Source organism: Myotis daubentonii, chromosome X (genome assembly GCF_963259705.1).
Source record: "Myotis daubentonii chromosome X, mMyoDau2.1, whole genome shotgun sequence".
NCBI lineage: Eukaryota > Metazoa > Chordata > Mammalia > Chiroptera > Vespertilionidae > Myotis > Myotis daubentonii.
Genome location: NC_081861.1, coordinates 88,624,873 through 88,647,116, shown reverse-complemented (window position 1 = coordinate 88,647,116; position 22,244 = coordinate 88,624,873). Strand labels below are relative to the sequence as shown.

The following is a 22,244-nucleotide window of genomic DNA, read 5'->3' as shown; positions in this document are numbered from 1 at the left end:
CAGGTGCAGGGTCTTCATTTATCTGATCAGTTCCTTCCTCGGATCCATGTTGAAATTTAATATTTCTTGCAGGAATCCACATGGGCTTGGAGGAATTTTCTGGAAATACACAAGCATATCCTAGACCAAATGTTAACAAGGGGTCAGGGCCTTTCCATAAACCAGACTCAGGATCTTTCCATTTATCCAGACCATTTTCCTTTGGCTTATTCTGACACCAGTGTAATTACATGGGTGTCTTGCCATCAGCATTACAAGTGAAAAAACTTAAAGTAATTAGGGCTTGATGTAGTTTACTTACAGGACATTTCTCCACTATTCCCCCTTTTTGTTTTTCAAGTTGGGATTTTAGCCGCTGATGTTGGATTTCTATAATTGCCTGTCCCATAATTTGTTGAATTTTCTACTGTTTATAAAATTGCTAGAAATGACAGCTTGTGTCACTGAGTCATTTTAATTAATTAATTTATTTAAGGTATTACATATGTGTCCTTATCCCACCATAACACCCCCAACCTCCCCAACTCATGCCCTCAACCCCCTGTTGTCTATGTCCATTAGTTAGGCTTATGTGCATGCCTACAAGTCCTTTGGTTGATCTTTCTCTATTACCCCCACCCTCCCCTACCTTCCCTCTGGGATTTGACAGTCTGATCGATGCTTCTCTGTCTCTGGATCTGTTTTTGTTAATTAGTTTATGATGCTCATTATATTCCATAAATGAGAGAGATCATGTGATATTTGTCTCTTTCTAACTGGCTTATTTCACTTAGCATAATGTTTTCCAGATCCATCCATGCTGCTGAAAATGGTAAGAATTCTTTCTGTTTTACTGCAGCATAGTATTCCATTGTGTAGATGTACCATTGATTTTTAATCCACTCATCTGCTGATGGGCACTTAGGCTGTTTCCAAATATTAGCTATGGTGAATTGTGCTGCTATGAACATAGGGGTACATATATCCTTTCTGATTGGTGTTTCTAGTTTCTTGGGATAAATTCCTAGAAGTGGAATCACTGGGTCAAATGGGAGTTCCATTTTTAGTTTTTTGAGGGAACTCCATAAATGTTCTCTACAGTGGCTGCACCAGTCTGCATTCCCACCAGCAGTGCATGAGGGTTCCCCGTACTCCACATCCTCACCAGCACTGTCATTTCTTGATTTGTTGATAATAGCCATTCTGACAGGACAGAGATGGTACTGCATTGTTTTGATTTGCATCTTTCAGATGAGTAGTGACTTTGAGCATGTTTTCATATGTCTCTTGGCCTTTCTTCTGTCTTTTTTTGAAAAGTTTCCATTTTGGTCCCTTGACCATTTTTTGATTAGGTTGTTTATCTTCCTTTTGTTGCGTTGTATGCGTTCCCTGTAAATGTTGGAGATTAAACCCTTATTGGTGATAACATTGGCAAATATGTTCTCCCATGCAGTGGGTGTTCTTGTTGTTTTGTTGATGGTTTCTTTTGCTGTGCAGAAGCTTTTTATTTTGATGTAGTCCCATTTGTTTATTTTCTCTTCAGTTTCCATTGCCCTAGGAGCTGTATCAGTGAAGAAATTGCTTCGGCACATGTATGCTATTTTGCTGCCTCTGGATTCCTCTAGTATTTTTATGGTTTCTCATCTTATGTTTAAGTCCTTAATCCATTTTGAGTTTATTTTTTGTGGATGGTGTAAGTTGGCGGTCTAGTTTCATTTTTTTGCATGTATAAATCCAATTTTCCCAACACCATTTATAAAAAGAGATTGTCTTGACACCGTTGTATGTTCATGCCTCCTTTGTCAAATATTAATTGAGCATAGTTGTTTGGGTCGATTTCTGGGTTCTCTATTATATTACATTGATCTACATTTCTGTTCTTGTGCCAGTACCAGGCAGTTTTGAGAACAGTGGCTTTGTAATACAGCTTGATATCTGGTATTGCGATCTCACCAATTTTGTTCTTCTTTCTTAGGATTGCTGCAGCTATTAGGGTCTTTTTTTATTCCAGATGAATTTTTGGAGAGTTCATTCTAGACCTGTGAAATATGCCATTGGTATTTTAACAGGAAGTGCATTGAATTTATAGATTGCTTTGGATAGTATGGACATTTGAATGATGCTGATTCTACCAATCCATGAACACGGTATGTTCTTCCATTTGTTTATGTCTTCCTCTATCTCTTTTTTCAATGTCCTGTAGTTTTCTGAGTAGATGTCCTTTACATCTTTAGTTAGGTTTATTCCTAGGGATCTTAATTTTTTTGGTGTGATAATAAATGGGATTGCTTTTTTTAGTTTCTCTTTCTGTAAGTTCACTATTGGAGTATAGAAATGCCATAGATTTCTTGGCGTTAATTTTGTATCCTGCTACATTGCCGTATTCATTTATCAAGTCTAATAGTTTTTTGACGGAGTCTTTAGGGTTTCTTATGTACAATATCATGTCATCTGCGACTAAGGACAGTTTTACTTCTTCTCCAATTTGGATGCCTTTTATTTCTTCTTCTAGTCTAATTGCAATGGGTCATACTTCCAGTACTATGTCGAACAGGAGTGGTGAGAGTGGGCATCCCTGTCTTGTGCCTGTTCTTAAGGGAAATGGTTTTAGTTTTTGACCGTTGAGTATGATGTTGCCTGTGGGTTTGTCATATATGGCTTTTATTATGTTGAGGTATGATCCTTCTATTCCTACCTTGCTGAGAGTTTTTATCAAAAAAGGGTGTTGGATTTTGTCAAATGCTTTTTCTGAATCAATTGATATGGCCATGTGGTTTTTTTTCTCTCAGTGTGTTTATGTGATGTATCACGTTTATTGATTTGAGGATATTGTACCAACTCGCATCCCTGGGATAAATCCTACTTGGTCATGGTGTATGATCGTTGTATGTACTGCCGGATCCAAATTGCTAAGATTTTGTTGAGGATTTTGGCATCTATGTTCATGAGGGATATTGGCCTGTAATTCTCTTTCATTGTGTTGTCTCTATCTGGTTTTGTTATTACAGTGATGCTGGCTTCATACAATGAGCTTGGAAGTGTTCCTTCCTTTTGGATTTTTTGTAGTAATCTGAGGAGGATAGGTTTTAGTTCTTCCTTGAATGTTTGGTAAACCTCCCCTGTGAAGCTGTCTGGTCCTGGGCTTTTGTTTGCTGGGAGCTTTTTGATGACTGCTTCAATTTCTTCCATAGTTATTGCCCTGTTGAGATTTTTAGATTCTTCCTGATTGAGTTTTGGAAGGTTGTATTTTTCTAGGACTATGTCCATTTCCTCCAGGTTGTCTATTTTGTTGGAGTAGAGTTGTTCATAGTATTTTTTAACAGTAATTTGTATTTCTGTGGGGTCTGTTGTTATTTCACTTCTATCATTTCTGATGTTCTTTATTTGGGTCCTCTCTCTTTGCTTCCTTGTGAGCCTGGCTAGAGGTTCATCCATCTTGTTTATCCTTTCCAAGAACCAGCTCTTCATTTCATTTATCCTATATATTGTTTTTTTGTTCTCTATGTCATTTATTTCTCTTCTGATCTTTATTATCTCTTTCCTTCTGCTCACTCTGGGATTTTCTTGTTGCTCTCTTTCTAATTCTTTGAGTTGTAGAATTAGATGATTTACTACCATTTTTCCTTGTTTTTTGAGGTAGGCCTGTAGAGCTATAAACTTCCCTCTCAGGACTGCTTTCATTGTGTCCCACAGGTTTTGTGTTGTGTTTTCATTGTCATTATTTTCCAGGAGGTTTTTAATTTCTTCTTTGATCTCATTGGTAACCCAATCATCATTTATTAACATGCTATTCAGCTTCCAAGTGTTTGAGTGTTTTGGATTGTATTTATTGTAGTTTATTTCTAATATTATGCCATTGTGGTCTGAGAATATGCTTGGTATGATTTCAATCTTCATAAATTTGTGGAGACTTTGCTTGTGACCCAATATGTGGTCTATTTTTGAAAATGTCTTACGGGTACTTGAGAAGAACGAATATTCTGCGGCTTTGGGGTGAAATGTTCAGAAGATGTCTATTACGTCCATCTGATCTAGTGAGTCATTTAGGATTGCTGTTTCTTTGCTAATATTTTGTCTAGAGGATTTATCCAGCGATGTCAGTGGTGTATTAAAGTCCCCTACTATGATTGTATTGTTGTCAATCACTCCCTTGATATCTTCCAGGAGTTTTGTTTATGTATTTGGGTGCTCCTACATTGGGTGCATATATGTTTATCAGGGTTTTATCCTCTTGTTGTATCGATCCCTTTTGTATTATAAAGTGGCCTTCCTTATCTCTTGTTATGGCCTTCACTTTGAGGTCTATTTTGTCTGATATAAGTATTGCTACCCTAGCTTTCTTTTCATTTCCATTTGCCTGAAAGATATTTTTCTATACCTTCACTTTCAGTCTCTGTGAGTCCTTTATTCTGAGTTGGGTCTCTTGTAGACAGCAAATATATGGGTCATGTTTTTTTTATCCATTCAGCCACTCAATGTCTTTTGATTGGAGCATTTAGTCCATTTATGTTCAAAGTTATTATTGAAAGGTACTTGCTTGTAGTCATTTCTATTTTTGTGCCTATGTTCTTTCTTACCTTTTTATTTCTTCTTTTTGCAGCATTCCCCTTAGCATTTCTTGCATTGCTGGCTTGGTGGTGATAAGTTCCCTTAGCCCCCCCCCCTTTTTTTTTGTGAAGCTTCTTATTGCCCCTTCAATTTTGAATGATAGCCTTGCTGGATAGAGTATTCTTGGATTTAATCCCTTGCTTTGCATCACTTTGTAGATTTCCGTTCATTCTTTTCTGGCATGATGTGTTTCTGTTGAGAAATCATTTGATGATCTAATGGGAGATCCCTTGTATGTAAGTTTCCATCTCTCTCTTGCAACCATTAATATTCTCTCTTTGTCCTGAACATTTGCCATGGTAATTATGATGTGTCCTGGTGTGGGTCTTTTTGTGTTCATCTTGCTTGGGACTCTCTGTGCTTGTGTGACTTTTTTCTTCCCCACCTCAGGGAAGTTTTCTAACATTATTTCTTCAAATAGGTTTTCTAATCCTTGTTCCTCTTCCTGTTCTGGCACCCCTATTATTCATATGTTGCTTTGTTTCACGTCCCATAGCTCCCTTAGGCTCTCCTCCTGTCTTTTAATTTTTTTCTCCAGTAGCAGTTCAGTTCGGGTGTGTTTTGCTTCCCTGTCTTCTAATTCGCTAATTCAGTCCTCCGCTTCTCCTAGAGTACTATTGAAACTTTCCATGGTGTTTTTTATTGCAGCGATATCACTCTTTATTTCTTCTTGATTCTTACATGTTATTGTTTTTTTCACCCATTTCATCTTGATTCTTACATAAGTTGTTGATTTTTTCCTCCATCAGGTTTATGAAGTGTATGACGCTTATTCTCAATTCTTATGATGACATATGGCATGCCTTTGTTTCACTTAGCTGCTTTTCTGGCGATTCCTCCTTTTCTTTCCTTTGGGGGTTTCTTTGTCTACCCATTTTTGGTCTCACCAACTGATCTAGATGTCGAGTCGTGCAGGGGCTGCTCCTTGGGTGGCAGTGGTTCCTTGGGCTGCAGTTGCTCCTCAAGTTGTCATGGTAGTGGCTGCTCCTCAGTTGGCAGCGGCCCCTCTGGTGGGTGCTGTTCGCAGCAGTGGTGTCTCCTCTGGCTGGTGGTGAGGCTGCTTGCACAGCTGCTGTTCCTTGGAAAGGGATGGGCTGATCAGGAGGCTGCTGCTCTTCAGGTGGGGGCAGGCTGAGTGCGGCTGCTGCTCCTTGGACAGGAGCAGGCTGTTCACGTGGCTTCTGCTCCTTTATGTTCACGGACTGCTCATGTCGCTGCTGCTCCTTGGATCGGGGCAGGCTGCAAGCTGCTGCTGTTCCTCAGATGGGGTGGGCTGCTCGTGAGGCTGCCGCTCTTTGGACAGGGGCAGGTTGCTTACAGGGCTACTGCTCCTCGTACCTGTGCGGGCTGCTCACACAGTTGCTGCTCCTCAGATGGGAGACGGGCTTCTTGCGTGGCTGCTGCTCCTCGGGTGGGAGTGAGCTGCACATGTGGCTGCTGCTCCTCAGATGGGTGACTGGCTGCTTGCATGGCTGCTGCTCCTCAGGCGGGAGTGAGCTGCACGTGTGGCTGCTGCTCTTCAGATGGGGGCGGGATGTTCACTCAGCTGCTGCTCATCGGACAGGTGCAGACTTCGTGTGGCTGCTGCTCCTTGGACCAGTGTAGGCTGCACAGGGCTGCTGCTCCTCGGATGTGGTCGGTCTGTCTGTTCGTGTGGCTGCTACTCCTTGGACAGGGGTAATCTGCTCAGGAGGCTGCTGCTCCTTGGTCCGGAGTGAGCTGCATGTGTGGTTGCTGCTCCTCATACAGGGGCTGTCTGCTCACAAGGCTGCTGCTCCTTGGACGGGGGATGGGCTGCTTGTGTGGCTGCTTCTTTTCAGGCGGGAGTGAGCTGCATGTGTGTCTGTTGCTCCTCAGTTGGGGGCAGGCCGCTCACCAAGCTGCTGCTGGTTGGACAGGTGCAGGCTGCATGAGTCTGCTGCTGCTAGGGCCAGTGTGGACTGGGCAGGGCTGCTGCTCCTCAGATGTGGGTGGTCTGCTCATGTGGCTCCTGCTCCTCAGACTGGGGGAGGCTGCTCGGGTGGCTACTGCTCCTTGAATGGGAGCAGGCTGCTCACAGTGATGTTGTTCCTCGTATGGGTATGGGCTGCTCACACTGCTGCTGCTCCTCGTATGGAGGCAGGCTGTTCGTGCAGCTGCTGCTCTTTGGATGGGGGCAGGCTCTGTGGGGCTGCCGCTCCTCAATTGTGGGCAGGCTGCTCATGTGGCTGCTGCTCCTCAGACGGAGCAGGCTGCTCACATGGTTGCTGCTCCTCGAACAAGGGAGCGGGCCGCTCACACAGCTGACAGCTGCTGCTCCTTGAATAGGGGCAGGCCATGTGAGGCTTCTGCTTTTAGGCCTGGGACAGGCTGCTCGTGTGGCTGCTGCTCCTTGGACAGGAGTGGGCTGCTCATGTGGTTGCAGTGCCCCGGGCTAAAGCGTTGGGCTGGTTGGAGGAGAGCATGCTTCAGAACTCACAGGAACCTGCGCCCAGGGTGGCTGGAAATTCAGTGACTGTGGGACCACAGCCGAGGTAGCAGGTCCCTGGCAGAGGTGGCTGTAGAGTCCAAGGAGTTACCTGAGGGCACCCTGGGTGGAGGTGAGGCTGTGCTCTCAGTCATATCAACTCTCCCCTTCGAAAAGGCGAGGCCTCTGAAGAAGAGCTGGCCTCCTGGTCCTGTTTGCAATGGTAGCAGAGGCTGCCCAGTTAGGCGAGCCTGGTTAGCCTGCCCCCCAAGGTCCTGCGGAGTCTAACTGTGTCTCATTCACACATGCCCACACACACACACACACACACACACACACACACACACACCACAAAACCACACACCACAGACAACCACACACTCCTCTTTTGCTCCCTCACTGCCACCTTCTTCCTGCCTCTGTAGCTGGGTCTAGGGTGTAATTGATCCGTTCGTGGATGGAGTTTCCTCTCCAGGTGTCTGGTTATGTGATTTGCTCTCTAGCACATTAGCCAGACAGGATAAAATTCACCTTAACAAGACATGACCCAAAGGGAACAAAACATGAATGTACTCACGACACTAATAACCCCAATATAAGTGACCGCCAGCACTGCGTGGTCTGGTCAGCCCTTCAGGCTGCCTCTTCTGGGCTAAGTCTTCCATGATTATGGAACCCAGATCTCAAATCCCCCAGTGCCAACAGTCCTGCGGATCTCCTTTGCACAGTCAGAGGCTGTGCCTGTCCCAAGTGACGTGGCTGGGTTCCACACGGTTTCCTACTGACCCTCTGGGCTCAGAGATCTGGCAACCTTTCCTGCCCAGATCCATGGTTTTTACCTTTCCAGGGTAAGCAGATTACCCCTGTCCAAGGAGTAGCAGCCACACGAACAGACAGACCGACCACATCCGAGGAGCAGCAGCCCTGTGCAGCCCACACTTTTACCTTTCTGGCTGCAAACTGTCTCACCAGCTGAGTCTCCTTCACTTATTCGAGGTGGATGTTATTCATTTCAACTACTCATTCTATTTGCTCTGGGACAAGCCTTGGGACACATCTTCCTATTCTGCCACCATCTTGTCTCTGTGTTTCACTCAGCCATTTTAATTGAGTAATAAATTTGCCATTTCTTCTAAAGAGATTTTTAGATAAGGTCTTAACTAATTAATGTCCTTTAATAATTTCTAAAATGTCATTTAAGATTTGAAGGCAATCTTGAAGTTAACGCCGGAGTTTGCTGCTTTGAACAACTACTTCAAAAGTGAAACCAAAAAACGGAAGGGACATCACCCAGAACCACAGGAACGCTGGCTGAGTGGAAGTCCTCCAACTAGGAGGAAAGAGAAATGCACACTGACACTCAGAGGAGGCGCAGTGCTGAAGTCAAATTCTGAGGTGCGGAGTGCACGGAGCGGGCTGGCGGTGGAGGGCGCGGTTGTTGTTTTCAATCGGGAGGGAGTCGCAGACTCTGAGCTCCAGATACAGGCGAGTCTTTGGGGACCCAGTCTCAAACGGGAGAAGCGGGACTGTCTGGCTTCAGTCAGAGCCAGTGCAGCTTTCTCTCCCAGCTTTGCAGCTGGTGCTGGGACTCAGAGAGGCAGAGCCCCTGGGGACAGGACTGAGAGCCGCCATAACTGCTCTCTCCGGCCCACCCTGTTGATCCTGTGCGACCACCCTGCCCAAGCCCTGCACAGAGGCATTTGCCGGATAGCCTCAGGCAAAGGCTAGATTAGCACCTCCCTAGAGGACAGAAGTTCTCTCACTGCTGACACAGCTGATTCTCATAACCACTTGGCCTGGAGGTCAAACCCTCCCTGGGATTAGCTACAACAATCAAGATTTAATTATAAGACTGCGAACAAAGACCACTAGGGGGTGCACCAAGGAAGCATAACAAAATGTGGAGACAAAGAAACAGGACAAAATTGTCAAAGGAAGATATAGAGTTCAGAACCACACTTTTAAGGTCTCTCAAGAACTGTTTAGAAGCTGCCGATAAACTTAATGAGCTCTACACGAAAACTAATAAGACCCTCGATCTTATATTGGGGAACCAACTAGAAATTAAGCATACACGGACTGAAATAACGAATATTATACAGACGCCCGACAGCAGACCAGAGGAGCGCAAGAATCAAGTCAATGATTTGAAATGCGAGGAAGCAAAAAACATCCAACCAGAAAAGCAAAATGAAAAAAGAATCCAAAAATGCGAGGATAGTGTAAGGAGCCTCTGGGACAGCTTCAAGCGTACCAACATCAGAATTATAGGGGTGCCAGAAGATGAGAGAGAGCAAGATATTGAAAACCTATTTGAAGAAATAATGACAGAAAACTTCCCCCACCTGGTGAAAGAAATGGACTTACAGGTCCAAGAAGCGCGGAGAACCCCAAACAAAAGGAATCCAAAGAGGACCACACCAAGACACATCATAATTAAAATGCCAAGAGCAAAAGATAAAGAGAGAATCTTAAAAACAGCAAGAGAAAGAAACTCAGTTACCTACAAGGGAATACCCATACGACTGTCAGCTGATTTCTCAACAGAAACTTTGCAGGCCAGAAGGGAGTGGCAAGAAATATTCAAAGTGATGAATACCAAGAACCTACAACCAAGATTACTTTATCCAGCAAAGCTATCATTCAGAATTGAAGGTCAGATAAAGAGCTTCACAGATAAGGAAAAGCTAAAGGAGTTCATCACCACCAAACCAGGATTATATGAAATGCTGAAAGGTATCCTTTAAGAAGAGGAAGAGGAAGAAAAAGGTAAAGATACAAATTATGAACAACAAATATGCATCTATCAACAAGTGAATCTAAGAATCAAGTGAATAAATAATCTGATGAACAGAATGAACTGTTGATTATAATAGAATCAGGGACATAGAAAGGGAATGGACTGACTATTCTTGGGGGGGAAAGGGGTGTGGGAGATGTGGGAAGAGACTGGACAAAAATCATGCACCTATGGATGAGGACAGTGGGTGGGGAGTGAGGCCGGAGGGTGGGGCGGGAACTGGGAGGAGGGGAGTTATGGGGGGGAAAAAAAGAGGAACAAATGTAATAATCTGAACAATAAAGATTTAATTAAAAAAAAAAGATTTTAAGGCAATCTTTTTTTATTTCTACTTTTTAAGGCCTAATACATTGACTGTTAATTACAGTTCCTAAATATTTGAAGGGTGTTTCCCTCTGTATTTTCCCTCAGAGCAATCTCTAAGCCACATTTAGGGAGTTTCTTTTAAAAACTTTTACTTTCTTTTAAATAGAGCAACAAACTTGGTTGCTTTCCAGAAAAACCAGTAGGAGAGAAGTATGCTGGCCAATACTGTAATGCATACATTTCAAGTATAAGTAACTCTCTTTCACTTATGGTTTCTCATTAATGGTAAGATTTAATGCTTGATTAATAATTTTTAGTTTACTTTGTAAATAGTAGTGGTAGAGATTTTAAAATTTCTCCGTTTTATTAAGCTTAAAATTTACTTTTAAACAGCATTCTTTTTGTGTAGTGCTCATTTGCATATGTATGCAAATTTTACTTTGGATTTTGTTAGCCTTTTTAAATTGATAAAAGTAGTGGTCTAGCCTTTGTTTAAACTTCCCTGAGATTTTATGACCCTTTTACAACTCTTGCAAATAGTTAACTTTAGAATTCATTTCTCTCTTTCAAAATTTCTTTTTTCCTTCTCATCACATACATAACCTTCACAAATTTCATACTTTCAAATTAGCCTTCAAACCTTCTTTCTATGCCTTTCAAAAATGCATAACCATGCCTTAGACCTCCTATTAAGTATTTCTATTCTAATATTCTTTCTTTCTGTCATTAACTTGTATATACCTTCAGTCATTTGTGTAGCTCTTTTCCCTCCTTTTCCTTTAAAATGTATGTCCTGCCTTTTATGATTAAAACTATACAATATTTAAACCTTAATTTCCCAATGATAATTAAAAGTAAACAGCCAGTGTTTCTTAGATTGACATATATCAACACACTTTCTGTAATTATTTTAAAAGACATCAATTAAATTTAAACTCGTCTTCATAATAAAATTTGATTCAAACCATAGAATTAATCCTCATTTTTGATCAGGCCAATTAAATATTATATCCTAGGTTGAAATTTTTACCACACATAGTACACATAAGGACTATAAGAATTATTTTCTCAAAAATAAATATTTATACTTTATGCATTTTGTTGTTATAACCATATAATTTCTCCCAACTTAATTTTAACTTTAAACTCTTAGAAGCCTCAAATTTTAGGTGGCAAGTTAAATACTTAGCATTTCTCAGATTAGTAATATATTTATATTTTTAAGGCTATATTTCAAATAAAATACAAGACATATTGTATTAATAGATTCAAATCTATCCTGTAGATTTTTCATATGAGGCAAACTCAGATTAACATTTCAGTATTTTGTCATTTTAAAATACCTAGATATTTAATAATTTTTATTATTTAATTCAGCAAACTTTTAAATTACCAAACGCTTTGGAAAATTATGGTTAGGCATATGAGGCTGGTGAAAAAGGCAGGGGGAGGAGAGAGCAGGCCTGGCCTAGCCACTTGGATTTTAAAACTGCCACATCCTTCCTCAGAGATAACATTTAAGGTTATGGCTGAGGCTTCTCTGCTCTTACAGGGAGATAGGTGACTGGCCTTTTCCTCTAACAGAGAGTGCAGTCAGTCTCCTCTTGAATGACTCGACTTTCATTATTAGTATATTTATAATTATTACTGAAAAGCTTTATTACAAATCCTTCATTTTAGTTACATCTATTTATTTATGTTTTAACAATTTTGAGATTTTAAAGCCAATTATTATTATCCAAAAAAAATTCTTTGGCAAATTCTGTAACAGAGATAACTTATTGACTTTCAGTGGCTTTAATGTTAAAGTATTATTTTATTTTATTTTTTATTTTATTTTATAAAAACAGCAGTGTCCCCGAGATCTAGGAGGCAACTTTGGAATGCGGTACATTATTATTCAAGAATTACCCATTATTATGGAAACATTAATCCTATTGCTCAAACATAGCCTGTATATTTTCCTTATGTCATTTTCACCATCTTTTAAAGAAAAACAGTGCTGGGTTTATTCTATAGCACCCATGAAGAGATAGGGCTCAGGCCAAGAGGCCACCCAAAATTGGGCGGGGCGCACCTTCTCTTAAGCTAGCCTTTTTCTCTTCATAGGTACAGAAATCCCAGATGCATCCCTAAGTTGTGAGAAATGTCTCATCTGCCCAACTTTTAAATGATGGACTGGGAAATAAAAACATGGCAAAAATGAGACTTTTAATAACACTCTTAAGAATGGGCATCCATTTTACAGGATCACCAAAAGTCCTAGTAATTAATGGGCTGGGGCCTTTTTTGTTACTTCCTTTTGTCTAGGGAATTATCCTAGAACCTGTGTTATCAGCCACGTGTGTCGTTTATATTCTTTCTCTTCATCCCCACATTCTGTTTGCTCTGGGGAAATTTAGTAATGGCCTGGTCATTTACTGTTTCTTTTCTATTAAATTAAATTAAAGGTATGCTTAATAGACTAGCAATAAACAAATTAAATCAAACAACAAAGACAAATGAAACAACAATCAACAAACAAGCACCCATAACAAATAGACAAGACTTAATATATCAGAATCCTTTTCAAGGATCTTTCAGATGTTTTACATTGCCTTTGACTTACAGCCAGGTGCAGCCCAGATCTTAGCCTGTTGTTCACAGATCTTATCATATTCTGCTCTCCATAGCATTGACTAGCGTCTAAAGTTGTTTTAGCCAAAATCTGCCTGTCCCAAGGTGTCATATGGTAATTTTCAGACAAAGCATTAAGGAGTCCTTTTGTAAAAGAACTGTTAGCCCCATTTTCTCTAGCTGTTCAGCCTTTCCACACTAGAGGCAGAGAATCTGGGGCCTTAGGTATTACAGACTTTTGATCCCCAACATGAAGTAGGCATAATGCAGTTCTAACAAGAGCCCACCTAGTTAAAGATGACAAGGGCACTCATTTTCCTTGAGCCTGATTTAAGACAGTATCTTTTGACACCTTAATTCCTTTATCCTTGAGCATGCAAGCTAAAAATTTACAATCATGTTTTTGCCTTTTACTTGAATTCTTCCTCATTATAACCTGGCTGAAATAAAAGATGTTCCCATCCACTTACAGTTCGTGACTCTGAAGCTAGCACAGGTTTTGTGCGCAGTGAATTTCTCTACCTTTTTGGTGATCTTCCAGCCTTTCCGGTGAATTTCTTTTTTTCTTCATTTTTCGCTCAGGCAAATCTTCTCCAGGTCCTTTTCAAGGCACCAAAATGTGAAGCCACATCCAGCAGCTAGGGTTCAGAATCTGAAGAAGAGACCATGCACAAATGAAAACACTAGACAATAAATATGAATTTAGAAGGCATGGAGGCTAGGCAGAAACTTCCCTCTAGACAAGAAGCTCCCTGAAGCCCTGGACCTCTCGGCTTTTATTCAATTTTAGATACACATCTTGCCCTCAATTAGGCAAGGCAATCTGGTAGCAGACAAACTATCTCAAAAGTCAGTAAATATTAGTAAAGATTTACTTTGAGACTATTAGGTCAGGAAATTGCTTTGAGGCACCACTATCTCGACGGAACAATTGGTGCATAGCTTTAGCCCTTGCTAAAGCACAAGCAAGGTTCATCAGCCTTCTGAGTTCCTTGTTCCACTTTCATGATGGTGTTTGACAGTGGATGGCTTCCGGCATGAATGTACTATATATTTTGGCTTTTTGGTTACCATAAGACTTACATAAAATATTATGTAAGTTTATTTTACACTAATAACAATTTAACTCAATCATATGTATCCTTGTACTCCCCCCTTTTATGCTTTTGATGTCACCATTTGCATATTTTAAATTGTGTATCCATTAACAAATTGTTGAAGTATAGTGATTTAAATTCTTTTATACTTTAATCCTTATACTAGGGCTAAGTAGTTATATCACCATACTACACTATTAGATTATTCTGAATCTGAGTATATGTTTTCTTTTACCATTGTGTTGTATATTTTCATGTGTATCCATGATACTAACAAGTATCCTTTTGTTTCAGCTTGAAGAACTTTCAGTAGCAGTTCTTGTAAGGCATGTTTAGTGGTGATAATTCCCTCAGCTTTTGTTAATTAGAGAAAGTATTTCACCTTCATTTCTGAAGGATAACTTGTCTTGGGAAAGTGTTTTTGGTTGGCCGTTTCTTTCCTTCAACACGAACATATCTCATTCTGCCCTGGCCTTCAATAACCCCAGAAATCCATTGGTGATTTTATGGGGATCCCTTTGTATGATAGATTTCTTCCTGTGTTTATAATTTTAATATTGGAACATATTATTTGGGATTAAAATTTTGGAGTTACCTATTAGCTTCATGAACTTGAATGTCCAAATCTCTCCCTATATTGGGAAGTTGTCAGACCTATTTCTAAAAAACAAACAAACAAACAAACAAAACCCTTTGGAAATGTTTAGTATATTTTTACGTTTATTTATTTATTTTTCAATTAGAGTTGACATTCAATACTAGTAGCCTGGTGCATGAAATTCGTGCACATTAAAAGGGAATTAATTGCCCTAACCAGTTTGGCTCAATGGATAGAGCATCGGCCTGTGGACTCAAGGGTCCCAGGTTTGAGTCCGGTCAAGGACATGTACCTTGGTTGCGGGCACATCCCCAGTAGGGAGTGTGCAGGAGGCAGCTGATCGATGTTTCTCCCTCATTGATGTTCTAACTCTCTATCCCTCTCCCTTCCGCTCTGTAAAAAATAAATAAAATATATTTTTTTAAAAGGGAATTAATTAGCAGAGATATTTTAATATTGCTATTTTCCCTTTCTCTATAATAGAAGTGTGAGAGATGAAAGGAAATTAGTAAAATGTATATGAAAATAATATATAAATTTATTAATAAATAAACAGTAACAAAATGATATAACAACAGAGGCATGATATAAAAATGACAAAAACATGATATGAAAACAACAAAAACATGATATAAAAACAACAGTGATGCAAACAATGACTGATAAAGTGATTCAACTTATTCTAATATCTCCCTGTACACCACATTAAGAGTGAAAACACATTCAGAGTGCTTGACTAATTTCCCTTGTGATGAAGTACTTAGAACTTTAACTGTAACATCACATGCTCTTCAAACTCGAGAGAAAGCAACATATAACTGACCATGTGCAAAAATGGTTCAGGTAGGAATATGCCTATTTTGTCTAGAGTTTGTCCTTGTGATTTATTAACAGTCATCACAAATGCTGGCATCACGGGAAACCATTGTCGAATCAATTTAAATGGGAGGCCAGTGTCAGATGGGGACAAATTAATTCTTGGAATCAGAACAGCCTCTCCCTCTGCAGATCCTGTTAATACTTCAGCTTCGATAATGTTAGGTCGTAATCTTTTGATAATAAATCTGGTACCATTACAAAGACACCATTTACTATTGAGATTTCTCAATGGCATGATGATTGCACCCACTTTCAATTTTAACTTATGACACGGCATCCCCGAAGGAGTAATACTATTAAGAAATTCGATGGGAAAATTTTCCTTTCAGCATCATCTGTGGAATCAATGGAATCATCACTCAAATATGTGTGAAAATCTCCATCGAGTATATCCAAATTTTCTGCATTTAATTTTTGAACATGCTCATTTTTTGGACAAAGAATTGCACATTTAGATATATTTTTAATATTATCTATAGCAGTGGTCCTCAACCTTGGCCACACATTAGAATCACCTGGGAATCTTTTTAAAATCCTTATTCCTGGGCCTCATCCTCCAGAAATTGTTTCTTTGTTATGGGGTGGGGCCACAACATTAGTAACAAAGAAACAATTAAAACTTTATTGTGGGGAGCCGCTACAGTGTTTTGGACAGGTTCAAGCCTTGGACTGATGAGAGGGCACAGTCCTCTCATTGCCACGTGCAAGTCCCAGTGTGGAAGGCAGGGCCCTCCCAGCATAATTATAGCCAACAGCTGTAGTTGTAAGCTTGAACCTATGTTCTGAACACATGGCCCCACGTGCCTGAGTGATGTAGGCTTGATAGAGTTCAGGTGCATGTAGTTGAGTAGGATTGAAACCCAGGAGAATGTTGTAAACACCTTACTTTGCCTCGTAACATCTGCTATAAAATAAAGGCATGGCGCTGTAGCCGGCTTGGCTCAGTGGATAGAGCGTCAGCCTTCAGACTGAAGGGTCCCAGGTTCAATTCCGGCCAAGGGCACATGCCTGGGTTTCGGGCTCGATTCCCAGTAGGGAGTGTGCAGGAGGCAGCCAATCAATGATTGTCTCTCATCATTGATGTTTCTATCTCTCCTTCTCCCTTCCTCTCTGAAATCAATAAAGAAATATATTTAAAAAATAAATAAAAAATAAAGGCATGGCTGTGGGCGTGGTTGCTGTCTCTCAGAGAAAGAGCGTCCCACAGAGACCCAGCTTTCATTCTCTTGTCTGTCTTTTCTAAGCCTTTCAGCCACCCCCACTCAGGTTCACCCCTGGCCGTGCTGGCGCGTGGCACACTTTAGAAAGATCTGCCTCCATGCTCCCAGGGTGGGTTTCTGCCTCAAACCCCACCCTTATAGGAAACAGCTCCAGGAAACAGCTTGGGGGCGGGCGCAGCAGTTGCCAAGACAACCCCTGCAGGACTGACTTCCTTCCACTTGGTCTCGGCGGTTCTTCTGGATGTGATGAACACTACCCATGGTTTTTATATAAGTAGATTATATTAGTTTCAGGTGTACAGCATAGTGGTTAGACATTTATATTACTTATGAGTGTTTCTTCCAATAAGTCTAGTATCCACTTGGCACCTGTAACTGCCAATTTGTACTTCTTAAGCCTTTCACCTTTCTTAACCATCCTACATGCCTCCCATCTGGCAACCATTTGTTTGTTCTCTGTATTTATGAGTTGGTTTCTATTTCGTTTGTTCATTTATCTTTGTTTTGTAGATTACACATGTAACTGAAATCATATATTTGTATTTTTCTATCTCTGTCTGACTCATTTTATTTAGCATAATACTCTCTAGGTCCACCCATGATGTCACAAATGGTTAAGATTTCATTCTTTTTATGGCCAAGTAATATTCCATTGTATATACAGTGGAGCCTTGACTTACGAGTGTCCCGACTAACGAGTTTTTTGAGATACGAGCTGACTCTCAGCCAATTTTTTGCTTTGAGTTGCGAGCTAAAATTCGGGCTACGAGCCAGCTTCAGATACCCCACTGCTAGTTGGCGCAGCGAATGTCACAGTGAATGCCACGTGTCTCACTCGTTCACTGTTGATTTGACATATGAGTAATTTGAGTTACGAGCTCCATCACAGAACGAATTAAACTCATAAGTCAAGGCCCCACTGTATGTACCACCTCTTCTTTATCCAATCCTCTATGAATGGACACTTAGATTGCTTCCATATCTTGTCTATTGTAAACAATGCTGCAGTGAACATAGGGATAAATATTTCTTTTCAAATTAGTATTTTGGATTTCTTCAGATAAATACCCAGAAGTGGGATTGCTGGGTCATATGGTAGTTCTATTTCTAAAATTTTGAGGAATCTCCATACTGTTTTCCGTAGTGGCTGCACTAATTTGAATCCCGTCAATAGTATACAAATGTTCTTTTTTTCTCCGTGGCCTCACCAGCCCTTGTTGTTTGTTGATTTATTGATGATAGCCATTCTGAGAGGTGTGAGGTGATATCTCATTGTGGTTTGAATGGGCATTTCTCTGATGATAAGTGACCTTTAACATCTTTTCATATGTCTATTGGCCATCTGTATGTCCTCTTAGTAGAAGTGTCTATTCAGGTCCTCTGCCTATTTTTCAATCGGATTGTTCATTTTGTTGGTGTTAAGTTGTATGACTTCTTTATACATATTGGATATTAACACCTTATTGGGTGTATCATTGGTGCTTTCTTCTCCCATCCAATAGGTTGTCCTTTTGTTTGTTCATCCCTTTGCTCTGCAAATACCATTTAGTTTTCTTTCTTTTTTTTTTTTTTTTAAAGAAAATCACATCTCTTTTAAATTCCTGACACTACTACAAATGTCACCCATTTTCTCCCCTTTTGTCCTCCTGCACCAAGATGCCACCTCACTCCAGGTCTTTACCACATTATTGTCTATGCCCATGGGCAATGCATACATGCATATATATTCTTTGGTTAATTTCTTATAGACTCCATCCTGAGATCTGTCAGTCTGTTCCATGTATCCATGCCTCTGGTCCTATTTTGTTCGTCTGTTTTGTTCATTAGATTACATATATAAGTGAAATCATGTGATATTTGTCTTTCTCTGGCTGGCTTATTTAGCTTAGCATAATAATCTCCAGGTCTATACATGCTGTCTCAAACAGTAAGAGTTTTTCTATCTTTACAGCGGCAAGGTATTCCATTGTCTAAATATACCACAGCTTTTGTCCCCACTCATCTACTGATGGGGCAATTGGGCTGTTTCCAGATCTTAGCTATTGTAATTAATGCTACCATGAACATAGGGGTGCACGTATATTTTCTGATTGGTGTTTCTTAGGATATATTCCCAGAAGTGGAATAGCTACATCAAATGGCAGTTCCTTTAAAAAAAAAACTTTGTTAATCTTCACCAGAGGATTTTTTTTCATTGATTTTTAGAGAGAGTGGAAGGGAGGGAGGAAGGAAAGGAGGGAGAGGGAGAGAGAAAGACAGAGAAAGAGAGAGAGAGAGAGAGAGAGATCCATGTGAGAGTTACACATTAATTGGTTGCCTCCCACATGCGGCCTGACTGGACTGGGTATCAAACATGCAACCCAGGTATGTAACCTTGATCGAGAATCGAACCAACCACTCTTCAGTGCGCTGGCTGATGCTCTAACCGCCAAGAAATACTGGCAGTTCCATTTTTAATTTTTTGAGGAAATACCATACTTGTATTCCACACTGACTGCATCAATCTGCATTCCCACCAGCAGTGCACGAGGGTTTCTTTTTCTCCACATCCTCACCAGCATTTGTTGATCTATTGATGGTAGCCATTTTGGCATTTGTGAAATGGTACCTCATTGTCATTTTAATTTGCATCTCTCTGTTGATTAGTGATGTTGAGCATTTTTTATATGTCTATTGGCCATCTATATGTCCTCTTTGGAGAAGTGTCTATTAAAGTCCTAGGCCCATTTTTTAACTGGATTGCTGGTCTTCCTAGTGTTTTGTTCTTTAGATATTTCAGAAATTAACCCCTTATCAGATATATCATTAGTCAATATGTTCTCCCGTACAATGTATTCCCTGTTCATTTTGTTGATGGTTTGTTTTAGTGTACAGAAACTTTTTAGTTTGATGTAGTCCCATTTGTTTATATTTTACTTTGTTTCCCTTGCCCTAGGAGATGTATTAGCAAAAAATATTGTTACATGAGAGGTCTGAGGTTTTACTGCCTGTTTTCTTCTAGGATTTTTTTTTATGATTTTGCCACTTACTTTTAAGTTTTTTAATTTATTCTTGTGTGTGATGTACGTTGGTGGTCTAGTTTCAATTTTTTTGCATGTATATGCCCAATTTTCCCAGCACCATTTATTGAAGAGACTGTCTTTACTCCATTAAATGCTCCTGTCTACTTTGTTAAATATTAATTGAACATAATGGCCTGAGTTGGTTTCTGAGCTCTCTGTTCAGTTCCCTTGATCCAAATGTTTTTTCTTATGCCAATACCAGGCTGTTTTGATTGCAATGGCTTTGTAGTATAATTTAGTTTTTATTTTTATTTTTTTATTGCCTAAAGTATTACAAAGGGTATTATATATGTGTCCTTTTTTCTCCCCCGCCCTTGACAGTCCCCTGGCCTCCCCTACCCCCCAGTGTCTTATGTCCATTGGTTATGCTTATATGCATGCATACAAGTCCTTCGGTTGATCTCTTACCCCCCTCCCTCCTGCCCCCCAACCATCCCCAGCCTTGGGATATATTGCTAGAAGTGGGATCACAGGGTCAAATGAGAGTTCCATTTTTAGTTTTCTGAGGAAACTCCATACTGTCTTCCATAGTGGCTGCACCAGTCTGCATTTCCGCCAGCACTGCACGAGTGTTCCTTTTTCTCCACATCCTCTCCAGCACTTATCATTTGTTGATTTGTTGATGATAGCCAGTCTGACAGGTGTGAGATGGTACCTCATTGTTGTTTTGATTTGCATCTCTCGGATGATTAGTGACTTTGAGCATGTTTTCATATGTCTCTTGGCTTTCTGAATGTCCTCTTTTGAAAGGTGTCTATTTAGGTCCTTTGCCCATTTTTTGATTGGATTGATTATCTTCCTTTTGTTAAGTTGTATGAGTTCCCTATAAATTTTGGAGATTGGACCCTTATCAGATATGACATTGGCAAATATGTTTTCCCATGCAGTGGGCTTTTTTGTTGTTATGTTGATGGTTTCTTTTGCTGTGCAGAAGCTTTTTATTTTGATGTAGTCCCATTTGTTCATTTTTTCTTTAGTTTCAAGTGCCCTAGGAGCTGACTCAGTGAAGAAATTGCTTCGGCATATGTCTGAGATTTTGTTGCTTTTGGATTCCTCTAGAATTTTTATGGTTTCCTGTCATACATTTAAGTCCTTTATCCATTTTGAGGTGTTTTTTTTTGTGTGTGTATGGTGTAAGTTGGTGGTCTAGTTTCATTTTCTTGCATATATCTGTCCAATTTTCCCAACACCATTTCTTGAAGAGACTATCTTGGCTCCATTGTATGTTCTTGCCTCCTTTGTCAAATATTAATTGAGCATATTGGTTCGGGCCGATTTCTGGGCTCTCTATTCTATTCCATTGATCTATATGCCCGTTCTTGTGCCTGTACCAGGCAGTTTTGAGAACAGTGGCTTTGTAATACAGTTTGATATCTGGTATTGAGATCCCACCTACTTTGTTCATTCTCAGGATTGCTGCAGCTATTCGCGTTCTTTTTTTATTCCAGATGATTTTTGGAGAGTTCGTTCTAGATCTGTGAAGTATGCCCTTGGTATTTTAACGGGAAGTGCGTTGAATTTATAGACTGCTTTGGGTAGTATGGACATTTTAATGATGTTGATTCTACCAATCCACGAACACGGTATGTTCTTCCATCTGTTTATGTCTTCCTCTATACCTTTTTTCAACATCCTGTAGTTTTCTGAGTAGAGGTCTTTTACCTCTTTAGTTAAGTTTATTCCTAGGTAGCTTAATTTTTTGGTGTGATGGTAATTGAGATTGTTTTTATAATCTCTCTTTCTGGAAGTTCACTATTGGTGTATAGAAATGCCTCAGATTTCTTGGGGTTAATTTTGTATCCTGCTACATTGCCAAATTCATGTGTTAATCTAGTAGCTTTCTGATGTAATCTCTAGGATTTTGTATGTATAATATCATGTCGTCTGCAAATAAGGACAGTTTTACTTCCTCTTTTCCAATTTGGATGCCTTTTATTTCTTCTTCTTGTCTAATTGCAATGGCTAACACTTCCAGTACTATGTTGAACAGGAGTGGAGAGAGTGGGCATCCCTGTCTTGTTCCTGTTCTTAGGGGAAATGGTGTTAGTTTTTGTCCATTGAGTATGATGTTGGCTGTGGGCCTGTCATATATGGCTTTTATTTTGTTGAGGTATGATCCTTCTACTCCCGCCTTGCTGAGAGTTTTTATCAAAAATGGGTGTTGGATTTTGTCAAATGCTTTTTCTGTATCAATTGATATGACCATGTGTTTTTTTCTTTCGATTTGTTTATGTGATGTATCATGCTTATTGATTTGTAGATATTGTACCATCCTTGCATCCCTGGGATAAATCCTACTTGGTCATGGTGTATGATCTTTCTGATGTAGTTCTGGATCCGATCTGCTAAGATTTTGTTGAGGTTTTTGGCATCTATGTTCATGAGGGATATTGGCCTGTAATTCTCTTTCATTGTGTTGTCTTTACCTGGCTTTGGTATTAGCGTGATGCTGGCTTCAAAGAATGAGCTTGGAAGTGTTCCTTCCTCTTGGATTTTTTGTAGTAGTCTGAGGAGGATAGGTTTTAGTTCTTCCTTGAATGTTTGGTAAAACTCCCCTGTGAAGCCATCTGGTCCTGGGCTTTTGTTTGCTAGGAGCTTTTTAGTGACTGCTTCAATTTCTTCCATAGTTATTC

The 22,244-nt window shown here is 40.1% G+C and overlaps 1 protein-coding gene across 1 annotated transcript in view; it reads right to left on the bottom strand.

Annotated features, from left to right (window-relative positions):
* Positions 1-22,244, bottom strand: part of LOC132223550 (uncharacterized protein CXorf49 homolog) — a 44,963-nt gene that overhangs the window by 167 nt on the left and 22,552 nt on the right. The gene's annotated exons all lie outside the window — the stretch shown is intronic.